Raw genomic sequence first — 16,200 nt, 5'->3', positions numbered from 1 at the left:
AGGAAGCAGATACCTTGAAAGAATAAAGGACCATTTCCCGTTGCGCTGTCATGCTACTCATCTGCTTTGAACGTCGTCAGAGTTGCAGTCTGTTTGTATAAGAATGAACCCTATTCAAGTCATATATAACAAAATGATTTATTTAAACAACAAAGTGATTCAACGAAAGCTTTCGATGTTGATGCTTCTCACGAAAACGAATTGTTCCCTCCGGGAAGCCTTTGTACTTATTTTCCACAGTAAGAGATTTATACCACCAGTCGATTCTCATAAAAATGTTTTTTTTTTAAATAAATCCATATTCAGCTCCGAACTCAGTTCGTGTAATTAACTTTCCTGTAAACTTGCTTACGCAACAACTGTTCTCCCTTCGATATTATTCAAAATGAAACTGAAGTTGGAGAGAGTCTGTCACAGAATCTGACTCTATACCTACATCATCTACACCATTATTTAACGAGAGAATGAAGAGAAATTTGAAGGTTATTTTCAAGTTTTAAGTCTCGACTACTTGTCTGGGACTCGACGAGTCTTTTTGCTGAGTTCCTATCAACACAAACCAGTGATAAACAAAAGAAAAAAATAAAAATGCTCGCCAACATCTTAGTGAAAGAGAACAGGAAATTAAAGCTTCTAAAACCTAACGTAACCTTTACCTTGGGTTTATTTTCACGATTAATTCAGAGAATTGAAATCTTAAAATAAATCTATCGAAAGCATTTCATTGGCTAAATTGTGTGAGAGAGAGAGAGAGAGAGAGAGAGAGAGAGAGAGAGAGAGAGAGAGAGAGAGAGAGAGAAACGCTTCATCTGTGATAAAACATCACCCAATTAACCGAAGTGGTTATCTTTTATTTACCGAGATACTTTCCAAGAAGCTTCCTGGCCCCAGCATCCCACGCCCCTGATCATTTATAATTCATAGGATATTCATCTTCATTAGAAACCTTTCCTTACATAAATCTTGTCTAGAGAAAAAATAAGTACTCAAAAGATATTACATGTAACTTTCACGTACTTTTTTTGACGAAAGAGAAGAGCCCACGTTCCTCCTTTGAATAAAACATCAGGATAAAAGATCATAAACTGTAAAATGACTCGCCTGAGCAAGAAAGCATTACTAAGAAACCCAGGATAAAAAAAGTAACTTGTATTCAAAAGAGATATTAGATTATGAAAAAGACAGGCAAAATAATATTGCAAGCGTTTTTGCTTTCTGATTTTTGAAGTTTCATTTACATTGAAGTGTTTACGTTAAATGTTCAGCTCGGCTCAGATTAACTGGAATGAAATTTCAGTGTTTTATTCTGTTCTATTCGTTCTGGATTATAATAAAAGTCTTCATTCCTCTTGTAGCCTTGGGCAACAGAAGTTTTTGTCGTCAGATATTGTTGTGTGTCTTTAAGTAAAACGCACCTATGTTGCAGTCTAAAAGACAGAAAATAGAAATCAAGAAATGGGAGGCTAAAAGTACTATTACAGAACAATTCTCACTGCCTGTTTCTTTGTTTGGACAATGTTTTCTTTACGAATCAACACTACAGGCACTCCAGCCTTCTAAACGATTATTTCCCCCCAAAACCCCGATGTTTTGACAGGAGTTTAATCATTCTTTTCCCTGCAACCGAAGCAATTTAAATTCTCTTCAAGCGGCGTATTAAGCAAGTTGATTTTCCCATCACTGTTCCTAAAATAAACCTGACGCTGAAAGGAAGTTGTTGACTCAGTACACTCTGGCCAAAAGCCAACAGAAGCGGCAGCAACAACAGCCAGTGGAGAAATGGTCAACTTCCAGGGGTAAGCAACGCTTTCCTGGAAGGCTCAGCCGACCCTTACTTATACGACCGTTTTGTTCAGAGAGGGACTGAAGGGGAAACTTCCAGGCGCTCTGTCCATTTATTATTTTGAGTTTCCGTTCTGCTTCACATTTTCCTCAGCCATTTCAGTCCCGGACTGCGCATGATTTTGCGACTGCTCTTTCGTTATTCACCGGTGGTGAAAACCCTTGAGGCCCATAAATCGAGCTGACGGCTGATGATGATTTGGTTCGAGAGTTGCTTCTTTATGAAGATAAAGTGACGGTTTGGAAAATCTAAGGGAACAACATTTCGTTTTTCACGGTGACTGATGGTCGCATGAATAAGCTGAATGATACAATACAGATGTGTAACAGTTGTAGTGAGCTTAGTTGAGTATCGGTGATACATAACATCATACAGAAACAATTAAAAGCACTGAGTTTTTCTTTAACAAATAACGTCCAGAACTATATGGTCTGTGTTCCTAAAACTATTCACTCAATTCACAAATAAGTACATACTACCACTTTATTACAAGAGCTTCATTAATATTGTCAGTCCTGGCATGGAAATTATGTCATCAATACTTGCGGACCAACCTGGCACTGACCGGGAAAGCTCTGAATGACAACTGATAAACTCTCTCTCTCTCTCTCTTTCCTGTTAAGATAGTTGCTTCAATTACATTGCCCAGCATTTCTGACATTTTATTTTCACCCCTTCTCACCCCTCCCTCCATTCCTATCGGAGCTGAACTTAGGTTTAAAGGGCATGGGGAATGTGACTATTTATCTCAGCGACCTCGAAAACTATGGATTAAACACTAATATCTGTCGTTTTCTGTTATTTTTACATGCCACCCACACCCCACCCCCTATGGTGCCAGTGATATCTTACCCCCCACAGTATTCTTTTCCAGATAGTAAGTCATATGTATATGTATATGTATGATAAATTTGTGACTGTATTTAGTTACTAAGTCTACGGGCAGAATCAGCCCCGTTTCGGGAAGCCCTTCCCCCCCACCCCCCAACCCCCTTTGGTGTCCTTAGGTGCTAGTGATGTCTTACCCCCACAGTATTCTTTTTGCGATAGTAAGTCATACGTATATCAAATTTGGTTCAAATTGCTCGATGCATTTTGGAGTTATGCTGGAACACACACGCATACACACATACATCCATTTATATATATATAGATTGTCTCAATGTAAGTAACACGAGTACCCAGAATTCTTTGCCAAGAAGATGCCTTGTAAAACTTCTAAAGGAAGGAAATGTAATGTTTATTGCCACAAGACTTGCTCACTGAAGCGACTCCACTCTGCCTTTTTCCAGTTTGTAAGTGAGCATCTTATTATTCCGCGCACTGCTATTTACATTTGCATACCAAATAGTATAGCAAAAGTATCTTTAGTTTTTTTTTTTTTTATTTATTTCTTATATTTGCTATACCCATCTATATTTGTACTTCACCAACACTGGTTCCTTTAAAACGATATAGTAAACTTTCCAAGTCCGATTAGATTATAAATTATGTTAGCGGGGCAGTGGAGACCTCTGTGTAAGTATGGCTTATATTAAGTTTTCCCCAGATTTTGCAGTTAAAATAAAAATGTCAGTGAATTTTCTATATTTCCTCTTTGGAGAAATGTCTTAAGCATAAGGAATTCTAGACTTTCCTTTCGTAATACTCTAAAATTCGTTCACTTGCCAAAATCTAAGAAATACTTTTAAAAGTTACGGTAGAGAATTCTACAGCATGGCGACAACTACATAAATATATATATGGGATATAAAGTGATGGCATCTTTCCATTATTCATAAAACACTTGTTTATCTTATCTCCCCAAGGAGGCAGAGACAGGTAGTTTGAAAGAATGTTTGTTTGTTTAAAGATAAATTGTTGGAACCATCTTGTCGGCTGAAGTTGTTCTGGGAATTCGGATTTGGCAAAGGGTTCTTTGAGAAAAGTAAGGAAAAATGGAACGCAATTCAGTAGACTAAAACTTAAAGAACCCATCACACACGAATATATATAAATATATATATATATATATATATATATATATATATATTATATATATACACGGTAGTATTTCAGTCTGTAGCGGGATCTTGCATATGAGAAACTTTAATATTTTCACCTGGGCATAAAGCACACATGAATGAAAACCAATAAATGAAAATATGCAAATTTGACTTTCGAACATGATCTTTCATTTCAATCTGGAAAGTCGTAATAATATAACTATTCTCTCTCTCTCTCTCTCTCTCTCTCTCTCTCTCTCTCTCTCTCTCATACATAATATAACAAAGACACATCCCACTAACGTACATGGGAATGGATATTGATGGTAATGTTTTCTAAGTGTGAAAATTCAAGAGGAAATTCACGGAACAAGACCCCTGGATTCCTGAGAAATTTATAGAATAACAATTAAATACTATATAGAAAGTCAGGCATCTGATTTCCTTCAATTTCATACTATAGTGTTCTAAACATCTAGTTCATATATCTGTCTACCTATCTCTCTGTTTATATAGATACATGCAGAATAATATATACCTATATATACATTTTATATATATATATATATATATATATATATATATATATATATATATATATATATATATATATATATATATATATATATATATATATATATTTAAGTATTTTGACACGAAGCTGTTGGACCATCCCCTTCATACCCACTCCTGAATGTACCCCCACAGCAGCCGACTAGTTACTCGAGACATAATTCACCGTACACATCAACAGAAACAAGAGACTGAAGCCTGGGAACAGCTGGCAAACCGAGCATCGCAACCAATAGGTGTTTTCCAAGTCCAAACATTTAACTCCCTTTATGCTCCTGTATCCGATAACTACGGGAGTCCACTCTCTAACCTCCCACCCAGTGTATTCCCACTTAGTTCCGTTCAGGCGCGCTTCATAATAATCGCTCTCTCGTTATCGCTGATAACCAGCCGTAGCATGTAAGGAGGGGAGTTGAAACATGATGCCTGGTAGGCTGTAATGGAAATGAACAGTGAAGAGAGGTAGCATACGATGACGGCTGATGCTGCTCGTGTGATAGCCTTGCACGGAGAGAAAAGGTCATAGATGAGAGAGAGAGAGAGAGAGAGAGAGAGAGAGAGAGAGAGAGAGAGAGAGAGAGTGAAACGGAAGTGTAAGCGAGCATTATTTCAATACTCCAGACACTATTTTGAAATGGAAAAATACTTTTCTGTGATGGAAAAACAATAAATTTTGTCGCCTAGAAATATATGAAGATTCATAAAAGATATAACGTTATGCATTTACTTCTTATATTTTTTGACATTTATTTTACCTTACTCACTCCGGGAGAGATTATCAGATAAATGATAAAACGCAATATGAAATATTATTTATGATCTAATGAGGATGATTAAATACAGTTCAATATACATTTATTCTGAAAATGCAGATGATAGTCTATCAAAGTTATAATGGGGAAGAGCCTATGTTGATAACTGATATGTAACCAAAACCTCGCAGCATTCTGTGTATCATTAGAGCAGCTCTGCAGCTTTCAGGCTCAGACTGACTTTAGAATTACATAAAATGCGTTATTATTTCAGCTTTCCACGAAGAGTGAGTTGCGAAACATTTCTTATTATCACAGACTATTTCCAAGCAGAGAAGATGAATATTTCCCTATGTGTATATATATATACATACATATATATACATACAGTACGTGAGTGAGTGTGTGTGTATGCAAGTATTATCCACAGCAAGAGAGCGGCTCCAGAAGGGACTGCCCTTACGATCACCACAAAGTATTTTGCGGAATACAATGGCAATGATATCGAAAGCCCAAAGGCAATTCACGGAACCGTGCTTGCGAAAGAAACGGAAGAAAACGGTAAAATACGGCTCGAAATGGCTACGAGGAAATCTCTCTAAAAATATAAAACAAAATGGTTTCCCCGGGGGAATGTCGTCTCTAGTTTTCGTTTATGTGAGAGAGGGGTCCACCACCACCACCGCCACTGCTTTGGGTTCGTATTAAAGCTTCATTCCTTTTTGGGGGGGGGGCTAAACAGGAACCGCCTTACTCCTGATTTAAGGAGAGGAGGGTGTTTCCTCGTACAAATAGCTACACTCAGAGTTGAAAATAATATAAAGAGAATTTATTTGAAACAGAAACTCTGCTTAATATGGAACTCTCATCCTGAAATAGTTTCCGATAAATCTTCAGTTTAAACTATATAGTTTTTTGTATTGTTGGTATGAATACTTGCGATCTGATTTAATGAAAAACATTCACCAGTGAATGATATCTCACTGTATATAAACTACAGCGATACAAAAATATTGTAATATAAAAGAACAATGAAATATATAAATAAAATCTTTGCCTTTTATGGAGGTTCTCAAGGAAATAGAAAAATATTTACGTTATATTTTTCATTTGCTGAATAATCCCATGCCAGGATTTTCCGTCGCTACCCCACCAATGCCAACACGTGCTGTACCAAGTATCAGAGAGCAGGCAGAAGTTGAATGTGCTTCAGAAAGAAAGAATATTGAGATGAAACACTGCATGATTAAGTTCCAGATGGCTTCAATTGCTACCCAGGAGAGGACATTATCTTCCTTAATTAAAATCTACAGTGGTATCTGTCAGCAGGGTGAGTTGAACTTTTCTCTCTCTCTCTCTCTCTCTCTCTCTCTCTCTCTCTCTCTCTCTCTCTCTCTCTCTCTCTCTCTCTCTCTCAATCTAAATATATCCAAAAAAAAAGGATAAAAAAATAAAAGTTTGTATAGAAGCTATTTGTCATCAAGGTTAGTAAGCTCTCTCTCTCTCTCTCTCTCTCTCTCTCTCTCTCTCTCTCTCTCTCTCTCTCTCTCTCTCTCTCTCTCTTTGTAAATACATTCAGCTAAGCCAAAGTACATTACCAAAAGTATCTATAGAAGGCACTTGTCATCAGGGTTCGTTAAACTCTCTCTCTCTCTCTCTCTCTCTCTCTCTCTCTCTCTCTCTCTCTCTCTCTCTCTCTCTCTCTCTGTCAATCTAAATACCTCCAGAAAATCAGAATTATAATAAAAGTTACTATTGGAGGTTCGTTTTTATTTCCTGTTCAATTTACGTCCTTGAAATATATATGATTAAAGTTATTCTTATTGGTATTGAAATTTTCAAAACAAAAAACCACATCATTTGTCTTACTTAACAAAAGCATCAGATTGTGTGATTGCACTTCAAATCACTCACCACAAACGGATCAAAACATGCTTGAAAGGATGCACAGAAACAGAATGATCATGAAAGTTTAAATTCCTTCACGTTATTATAATAAACATACTTGCATATGAAGCTTATTCTTTTTCTCGTCAGTGACTTAAAAACGTCATTTTTAAGTTACTGTCGAGTCATTTCATCATTACGTATTCAAGCAAGGTACGAATGCTGTGTAATCTGCATAACATTAAGTACGAAAATAGAAATGTGCAACAAATATGAACTGAAAAAGTTAGCAAAGATGAACACGAACGACGCGAGGTTCATAAAAATGGTACATAATTTTCATTAATATTTCTAGTCAGAAATATGTTGACAGTGTTTTGATATCTGTCAGTCTCTCTAAGCGCAGTATTTACACACATTGACGAATATACTATATATATATATATATATATATATATATATATATATATATATATATATATATATATATATAATCACATATACGTGTTTATGTAGATATAAATACATTATTTAGAAAACATTTATCGTCAGGTGGACTTTGCTTTGAAACTATCCACTCGATAATTTGCCTTGCTTTCAATAACGACTGATTTATAACTACTACAACTAGCGTCACAACACCTGGGCTACTGACGCCGGCCTTTAAATAAAACAACACTAACAATAAAGTGACGACTTACAGTAAAGCACCAACATAAATTAAACAGCAACGGAAGAAAAGTGAAATAAATTTCAGAAGCAAAACAGCCACTCCAAGTGTAATTTCCCTTTCAGTCTCTCCATGTCTAGCAAGGCCTGATGGGATCCCAAAAAGCCTTTCAGGAATGTCTTGTTTACAGTTCTCCCCCCCGCGCTGTTGTTAGCTACGGGGCCCTGTCAACAAATCCAGCAGATTCTAATGGACATCAGGTTTGTTTAGGGAACGTTTATGGGAAGGTCTACCAGATTCCGATGCCTTTCGGAGGGGAAGAGGAATGGTTGTTTTGCCCCGAGAGGAGTGGGGAAATGTGGGTTCCGAATTAGTGCCTTTCGAAGATGAGAATGGGAATGAATGGGGCTTCAAGATCGAGTTTTGCTTTGCCAGTCAAAATAAAATTAGATCCATGTAAGAGGTTTTATTATTCAGATTATTTTGTTTAGTTCTGTTAATGATAAGGTCATTGTGTCAGTATCTTCTTTCGTGACGTTTTCATTTTCCAGTTAATGATTTCCCTCACGTTTTACCTGTCTTAAAAACAATCCAGAATTTAGGAAATAATTTAATCCTATGGTTTACTACCAGGACCTAAAACGAACCTCATGAAACATCTTAAACGTTATTTGCAATATCTCAGTTCTTAGCTCCTGGTAATAACATCACCTTTATGCAACAGTTTCAATAAAAATTTGAGAAAATGAAAAAAGTTTGTCGTGTCGTACGAATTTAATGCACTCAGTACTGTGCTTCTGGGGCAGGTTATGAATAATCATATTTCTGTGATCCTTTGAGAATTTCAACTACCGAGAGCGAAGGACTCACGTGAACTGGGGGTGAATTAGATAAAGCTGTGTAACGTCACTGAGTTTCTCTCTCTCTCTCTCTCTCTCTCTCTCTCTCTCTCTCTCTCTCTGTGCTTTGATAACATGATTTTGTTTTTTATATATTACCAACAGCAGTTAATTTTTTAAGGATTAATAACCTACCAAGCAGTTATCAAAATATTCAGGTGAACAGATGACATTGACAGAGCTGGGTGGCGTCATTTATCTCTCTCTCTCTCTCTCTCTCTCTCTCTCTCTCTCTCACCTATAAGATAACGAAAAACTTTTTATTTTCACAAAACCTTCATCCCTCATGATGACAGATGGCCCTAATCCCAAAATACCCACAGTATCTTTGAGATCCCAGATATCACCTCTCTCTCTCTCTCTCTCTCTCTCTCTCTCTCTCTCTCTCTCTCTCTCTCTCTCTCTCTCTCTCTCTCTCTCTCCCCTAAAACCCTGATTTTGTTTCTAAATGTCACCAACAACGGCCAGGTAATTTTTCAGCATCAACAACCTCCCAAAAAGTTATGAAAGCCAGGAACACCATTCGACGCTATTTAAAACAAGCACCAGGCTTAGAAATCTCGAGAATTATTCACTGAAAGAAAAACTGAAAAGTCCAACATGAAAGAAAGACGGAAATTCCCCCCCTCTCTCATCCAATATTAACTTACAGAAGCTCCGTGTGTCCTCCGTTAAAAGGACATTAGAATTTCTCCCGAGCTTCCCCACATCACGTTTGTCCACAGTCTATTCCCCTTTTCTGTTTGTGTTCCATATTGGAAGATTTAATAATGTTGGAAGAGAGAGAGAGAGAGAGAGAGAGAGAGAGAGAGAGAGAAGAGAGAGAAGAAGAGAGAGAGAGAGAGCCAGGGGTGAGGTTTGAGATCTCAAAGGTACTGTGGGTATTTTGGGATTACAGCCATCTGTCTTTATGAGGGATGAAGGTTTTATGAAGAAAAATAAAAGATTTTCATTATTTTATAGGTAAGAGAGAGAGAGAGAGAGAGAGAGAGAGAGAGAGAGAGAGAGAGAGAGAGAGAGAGAGAGATGGGGTGGAAGCAGTTACTTAACCATAATGCTATTGCATTTATGACTCTAAATGTGAAAGATTAAGGAGAGAGAGAGAGAGAGAGAGAGAGAGAGAGAGAGAGAGAGAGAGAGAGAGAGAGGAGAGAGAGAGAGAGAGAGAGAGAGAGCTACTTTAATACAATGATACTGTACTTCGAACTGAATTTTAATGATTTATTTTTGTCAGTGATCTTGATGTAATATAATGAGAGAGAGAGAGAGAGAGAGAGAGAGAGAGAGAGAGAGAGAGAGATTAAGTACATTTCAGTCTTTAAATGACTGCACGAGTAGACGAACACCAACCAGCCAAAAAATGTTAGCTCTTCTGGAATACTTTTCGACAACCCGTATGAATTCTTCCAATTCCTTTGATCCACAACTTTACAATTTCCCGGCTCTCGTTCATTATAAGCTTCCCTACACCAAGCTATTCATTCTCCCTCTACGCAGCTACAGTCCACGTTATTATCTAGCATCCTCCTCTTTCCGTTCTCACATCAAAAGAAATGACTGACATTCATTCTGTCACGCTGCTTCTCTTCACGTCGAATCTTTTTTCAGTGCCATCTTTAAAGCTGAACTGGGTAAGAGAGTCTCAAGTTTAAAACGTCCACCTATTTTTTTCTATTTCCTCGAGGTATCTTTTTGAAATTAAATCCGGAAGTGGAATTGGACAAATGTCTTTTCATCTTTTCAACTGAATGCGGTTTTCAGTATCTGATAATTTTCTGAGATTATTTAAAGTTATTATTATTATTATTTTTTTTTTGGTCTATCTCAGTCATCCGATTCGACTGGGTGGTACTTATAGTGTGGGGTTCCGGGTTGCATCCTGCCTCCTTAGGAGTCCATCACTTTTCTCACCATGAGTCCTGGAGCTACTTCGGCATCTAGTTTTTCCAGATTCCTTTCCAGGGATCTCGGAATCGTGCCTAGTGTTCCTATGATTATGGGTACAATTTCCACTGGCATATCCCATACCCTTCTTATTTCGAGTTTCAGGTCTTGATACTTATCGATTTTTTCCTCTTTCTTTCTCATCTACTCTGGTGTCGTATGGTAATGCGACATCAATGAGTGCTACTTTCTTCTTGGTATCAGAACAGATACCACAGTCCCAGAGGATCTTGATTATTATTATTATTATTATTATTATTATTATTATTATTATTATTATTATTATTATTCTTTCAGTTTGCGCTTATCCCAACTATTCTCAAAGTACAATCTACGCTGAATTATAAACAAAGAAAGGGTACAATGTCGAACTACTACTTAGATCCAGTTCATTTCAAGAAGTGCTGAAAGTAGTGTCAGGATGATGGTCCAATTCAAACGCCCACCACTTCATCAAATAGCGGATTTACAGAAAACTCCACTGCGCCGAAGCAACATTTTTTTACTTGTTACTTCCATTAACACCTAGAAAGGTTAAACAATGCTCTGGTGAGTTCATCTTGCTTTAATGCTTTATCAGAGGTTAAACTGATTATATATAAGGTGGTAAGTATTTCTACTCTTGCGATGTGCCTAAATTCAAAAGGAAACAGGTACGGCTACCCAGCTAGTCAATTATAATCCACTTCTAAAACGCTTAAAAGTATCTCCGAGCGAACTCAAAACCCGAAGCTCTGCAGAGTATTAAATTTTTTTTTTTATTCTCGCTTTTGTCATTTGTAGATTTCTATTGATGGTAAAGATAGATTAGATTACTCCATTTGAACAAAGATAAACGAATGTTATTCCTGTCTCGCGGGAGAAACTAATATTTCGTTTTATTCAGGCTGACAAAAAAAAAAAAACATAAATAAAATAAAATAAAAAAGAAACGAAACCTTGTTCTGAAAAGGTCCACAACAGGATTACACGGTTTAATTCGCAATCGGGACCACAGACAAAAGAATAAAAACAGTCCCATTTTATCACGTTCAAAACGGTCCTTCCCTTTCATAAGAGCAGCGAGTTGTTCAACAGTGTGTGTGTACAATGTTTTCGCACATGTGATACTGCGCAATTCAGCTCAGTTCAGGCAGGTTTTGTAAGGTGAAACTCTTTGCGAGAAATCTGCGTGTGCTGGTTACTTCGAACGCGAACAATAAATGGACTGCGTCAATCAACACATTATTTTGCAGTGGCAAATATGGATGTTTAGCCCCACGACTGAAAATAATATTCTTTAAAATCAAACAAAGACAATATCCACGTGGCTTTTTGGAGTGGAATCTTTCATCAGATTTTCCGCGTTAAAACTTTTAGAAGCTTTATAGTTTCTTTTGTGTCTTGCAAAAGGATTGGTCCTGAATGACACAGAGCCATTTATATATATTAACACGCTCACACAAATATATATATATATATATATATATATATATATATATATATATATATATATACAGTATATATTATACATGTATACATACATATATATTATACACATACATATATATTACATATACACGTATACATATAAATATATGCACATATACAGTATATATACATATATACCGTACACACTCACACACACATGTATATATATATATGAACAAATTTATGTATATATACATATATATTTATAGCTATGTGTATGTATATACACATATATATATAAATATAAATATATTTATATATATTATATATATATATATTATGTATACGTATATACTGTATATATAAAAATATTAAAAGTATACATTTTCACACATATTAAGTAACAAATACCTTTTAATATCAAAATCACTTTACCGTGGGAATGCCTTGTACCTTAAATCTGCCTAATAAGTGAATCCTATCATGACTGTTTATATATAAATTATCTCGATGTTATACACATTATAACCATCATTTCATATTTTCACCTCCAGACATAATAATATTTTTACTAAAATACAACTCCTATCCTTATTACAAAAGCCCATCATTTATCTAATTTCATTCAAATCTTCCATCGAGAGACCTTTACCAAGTGTGCATTCTTTATGTACGATTTATTACTATCGAAAAAAATTAATGTTTCACGATGCAACGACATTTTCTCTGTTAAAATAACTCACGACAGATTTTAAAATCGACTTTTCTATTCTTTATTAAAGTCTGTCACATGAAAAACACCAGATTCCTTCGTTATAAGCTGGAATTAAAACGAGCGCATGAATAAATGCATTCAGGAAACGCGAATATTTCAATCTCCGATATGCAACGGTTTGAAGATTCAGTTAAAAGCTGTGTTAACTTTTAATGCTCTCCAAAGGAGAAAATACTATATTTAGGATTGTCATGCCAGTTTACAGTTGTAGAATATCCTCGCATTGTGATGGTTTAACATAAGGTTAAGTAACTGTTTTTTGGCCCTGAACATGTATTCAAAAGCAATATTTCTACTAAATTACTATATTACATACAAACATACACACATACACAGTATATAGATATAAACATACATTATGTATATTTGTGTATATTTATGTGTATATATATATATATATATATATATATATATATATATATATATATATAATATATATACATATATATACGTATTTTTTTTCTGTTGCATTGGAACAGTGTTCTATGAAGTTTAAAAGGCTCATGAAACCACTATTTACACGAGAAAGGCATATATATAATATATTTATATATATACACACATATATAGGTATATATGTATACATATATATCTTCCAATTATTCTTCAATCCTGGTCACAATCTGATCAGGACTGAAGATATTAAATCGAAGAATATAGGGGTCACCCGTGCAAATAATGTTTTTATGGGCCTTATAAACTTCACAGATATGTTAACTACTATCAAAAAAGACAATTCTTCGTTACCCACGTATTCCACAAAATATTGAGGCAGCCACGCAACAGAACGAACACACAATTATAACAACCACCCATTTAACTTTCCTTGCAAAACTGCGTTCGATTTTAGCAAGTACTGGCTCTCTGATTTAGCCTGCAATCTTTTAATTTCCTTCGGGCACGCAATTACAAAGAACTAACTGGTAGACTGTGGGACGTAAACTGACTTCAATGTTTCCTCAGTCAATTAAGATATTTAACTGATCAATTTAATTATTTAATAACGGATTTCAATGCCTTTGTTTGCCGTCAAATATTAATGTCTGGACCGCACGAAGTTGTAACCAAAAAATAAAAGGATTCTTAATAATTACAGTATATTTCACGCGAAATATCTTTCAGGTACTGTTATTAGTGGGAAAGGCGATAATTGACGAAGGATTTTAGCCATGTTTATCAACAGAATGGCAGGAGATATGACCTGAAATCTTTTTTTGTTTGCTGTGAAAGATTTTTTTAGTAAGTATATTTATCATTTAAAAATTAAACAACAGAGTATTAATTTCTTTGGAGCCACGCAAAGGGAAACTTTAGCACACTGTTACTTTGTTTAGTTTGTTATAGTACGTCAGTCTCCAGTACGTATTTGAAAAGTTTTACTAAACGTACACATACATATATAAATATACATATATATACACATACATACATACATGTATATATATATATGTATATATATATTATATATATATATTAATGCAAACAATTCCCGTTCAGCGCTATAACTTTTACTAGCAACATTTGAAAAAAAAAAAATCCCAAAAAATGCATTTGAAATCTAGCAAATAAAAAAAAAGATTATTTCACTTGTTTATAAAGATGTTTCTATCAAGTATGTTTTAAGACGAAATTCGGGCATCCCAACAATACCAAGGTTAGTATCATAAATATTAGACCCTTCATCCATGCTTGCTTTTGCTTGCTTGTAAAAACAGTGAATAATGTGCAGCTAAGTTGCTGTAATTTGCTAGTAAGGGTGATTACTTGTGGTTCAACTTTGCTTTCTGAACATTGCTAAAAGGCAAGGAATACGAGCAAGCAAGCAAACACGCAAGCAAGTCTGTATCGATTGCTTGCTAACGTAAACAAGAGCGTGTGACGCTAACGCACACCTCAAGCCGTTCTTTGTATACGCAGCACGAATGACTGATTTCACCGATTTATGAAAAATCGACTACGATGCCAAACACTGAGACACTTAACCACTCGGTGTTTGGGGCAGCGAAACGTGGGAGTTGGAGTGGTTGAACAGTAAAATCAAAGGAAGGGGGTGGGAATGATTGTAAAGGCTAAAAAGTGGGTGTAGTTAGAGGCCGAATAGACGCGGCAAACAACTTGTAGTAATGCCCACGGTGTATTACGGGAGGTTCACTGACGGCAGTATCCCGCTACGCGGAGCATGAATGATTATACAACAACAGAATACAATACAAAAATGTCTGATAAATTGGCATCAAAACATCAACAACAACATCAACAACAACAATAATAATAATAATAATAATAATAATAATAATAATAATAATAATAATATTGAAGTCATTATTAGATATGTACGCCTGTATATAAAAATAATGCCAAATTCCATTACTATTACCATTGTACCATCAAAAAATTATTATTGCTATTATTACTATCAGTCTTCCAGTAACACTTACGTTCAGCCGCGAAGTCAAGATGCAATAATCAGTCTCTCAAGAATCTTCTGTGGTTCTTGTTCAGGCAGACAACCAGGCGAGGCTTGTCAACAAGGTGATGGCTCTCCCCTTTAGAAGTAATCCTAGTCAGACTGTTCCTTCGCGTTGTCTCCTCGACCCCAAGTACCTACTGGGTTAAGCCTTTTGATTAAGACGTATAGCCACTCCCTTCAGGCTGCAGCGTAGCTGTACAAAGACTGAAGCCTCACGATCTCCGCTGGCTGGACAGGGAGTTCGGGGGTGTACTTCTGTGGCTGAAGTAATGCACTGAGACTGAAGTTCTTAGGCCCAGTACCCTTGTTTATTGAAGTTCTTGGACCTGCCGTGCCCCAGTGGCAAGCCTTTTGGTATGGGACCGTTGATCTGACCTCTTAATAATATAATCTTGGCCTAGAACGAAACGGCGAGAGTTTCTGAAGCGAAACCGCCAGCTGGGAAGCACTCTTCAATGGATAGCTAACTACCCTCCTTGTGTTGCTTTCTGACACCACTTTCACATCCTCAAAGGCAGTCCTGTGAAGATGAAGGACCTTTATAGTTCCCGGCACCGTTGGCAAGTCACTAAAACTAAGCACAAAGTCATTCGCGTAAGCGTCACTGTCATCACTCACTTCAATGTCTCTCTGCTCACGTCTGTAAACAACACGCCGAGACGTAAGTCTGTTTTGGTATCACTGTGAAAGGCATCAGTGCTGCCAAACTCTGCGAATCGCACGCAATGTTTATGTATCACCATTTGATGCTTCGTTCACCGATAATCATTAAACTGTTGATTTTTACAATTTTCATATGTATAATCGCATAATTTCCATGAATACGAACGAAAGATATAAGAAATTAGCATGAAGTAAAATCCCTTCGAGGTGGTACCCCTGACGCCCAGCATTACAAGCTAACCATCGCCGAGAGCCCTTGGACAATACGTATGATTTTACTATTATATTCAATAGGGAAATAGACGTTACAAACGGTGTTATATTTCGCG

General features: G+C 36.2%; 1 protein-coding gene across 2 annotated transcripts in view; it reads right to left on the bottom strand.

The window, feature by feature from the left end:
- Window positions 1-15,829, bottom strand: part of LOC136854486 (thyroid hormone receptor alpha-like) — a 140,870-nt gene extending 125,041 nt beyond the window's left edge. For both annotated transcript variants that reach the window (XM_067130786.1, XM_067130787.1), the window contains exon 1: window positions 15,177-15,829. The gene's annotated coding sequence lies outside the window, so the exon portion shown is untranslated. The remainder of the gene's footprint in view (window positions 1-15,176) is intronic.
- Window positions 15,830-16,200: the final 371 nt, after the last annotated feature.

Source organism: Macrobrachium rosenbergii, chromosome 29 (assembly GCF_040412425.1).
Source record: "Macrobrachium rosenbergii isolate ZJJX-2024 chromosome 29, ASM4041242v1, whole genome shotgun sequence".
Classification (NCBI taxonomy): domain Eukaryota; kingdom Metazoa; phylum Arthropoda; class Malacostraca; order Decapoda; family Palaemonidae; genus Macrobrachium; species Macrobrachium rosenbergii.
Note: the sequence above shows the minus strand (reverse complement) of the source record. Positions and strands in the feature narration are given on the sequence as shown.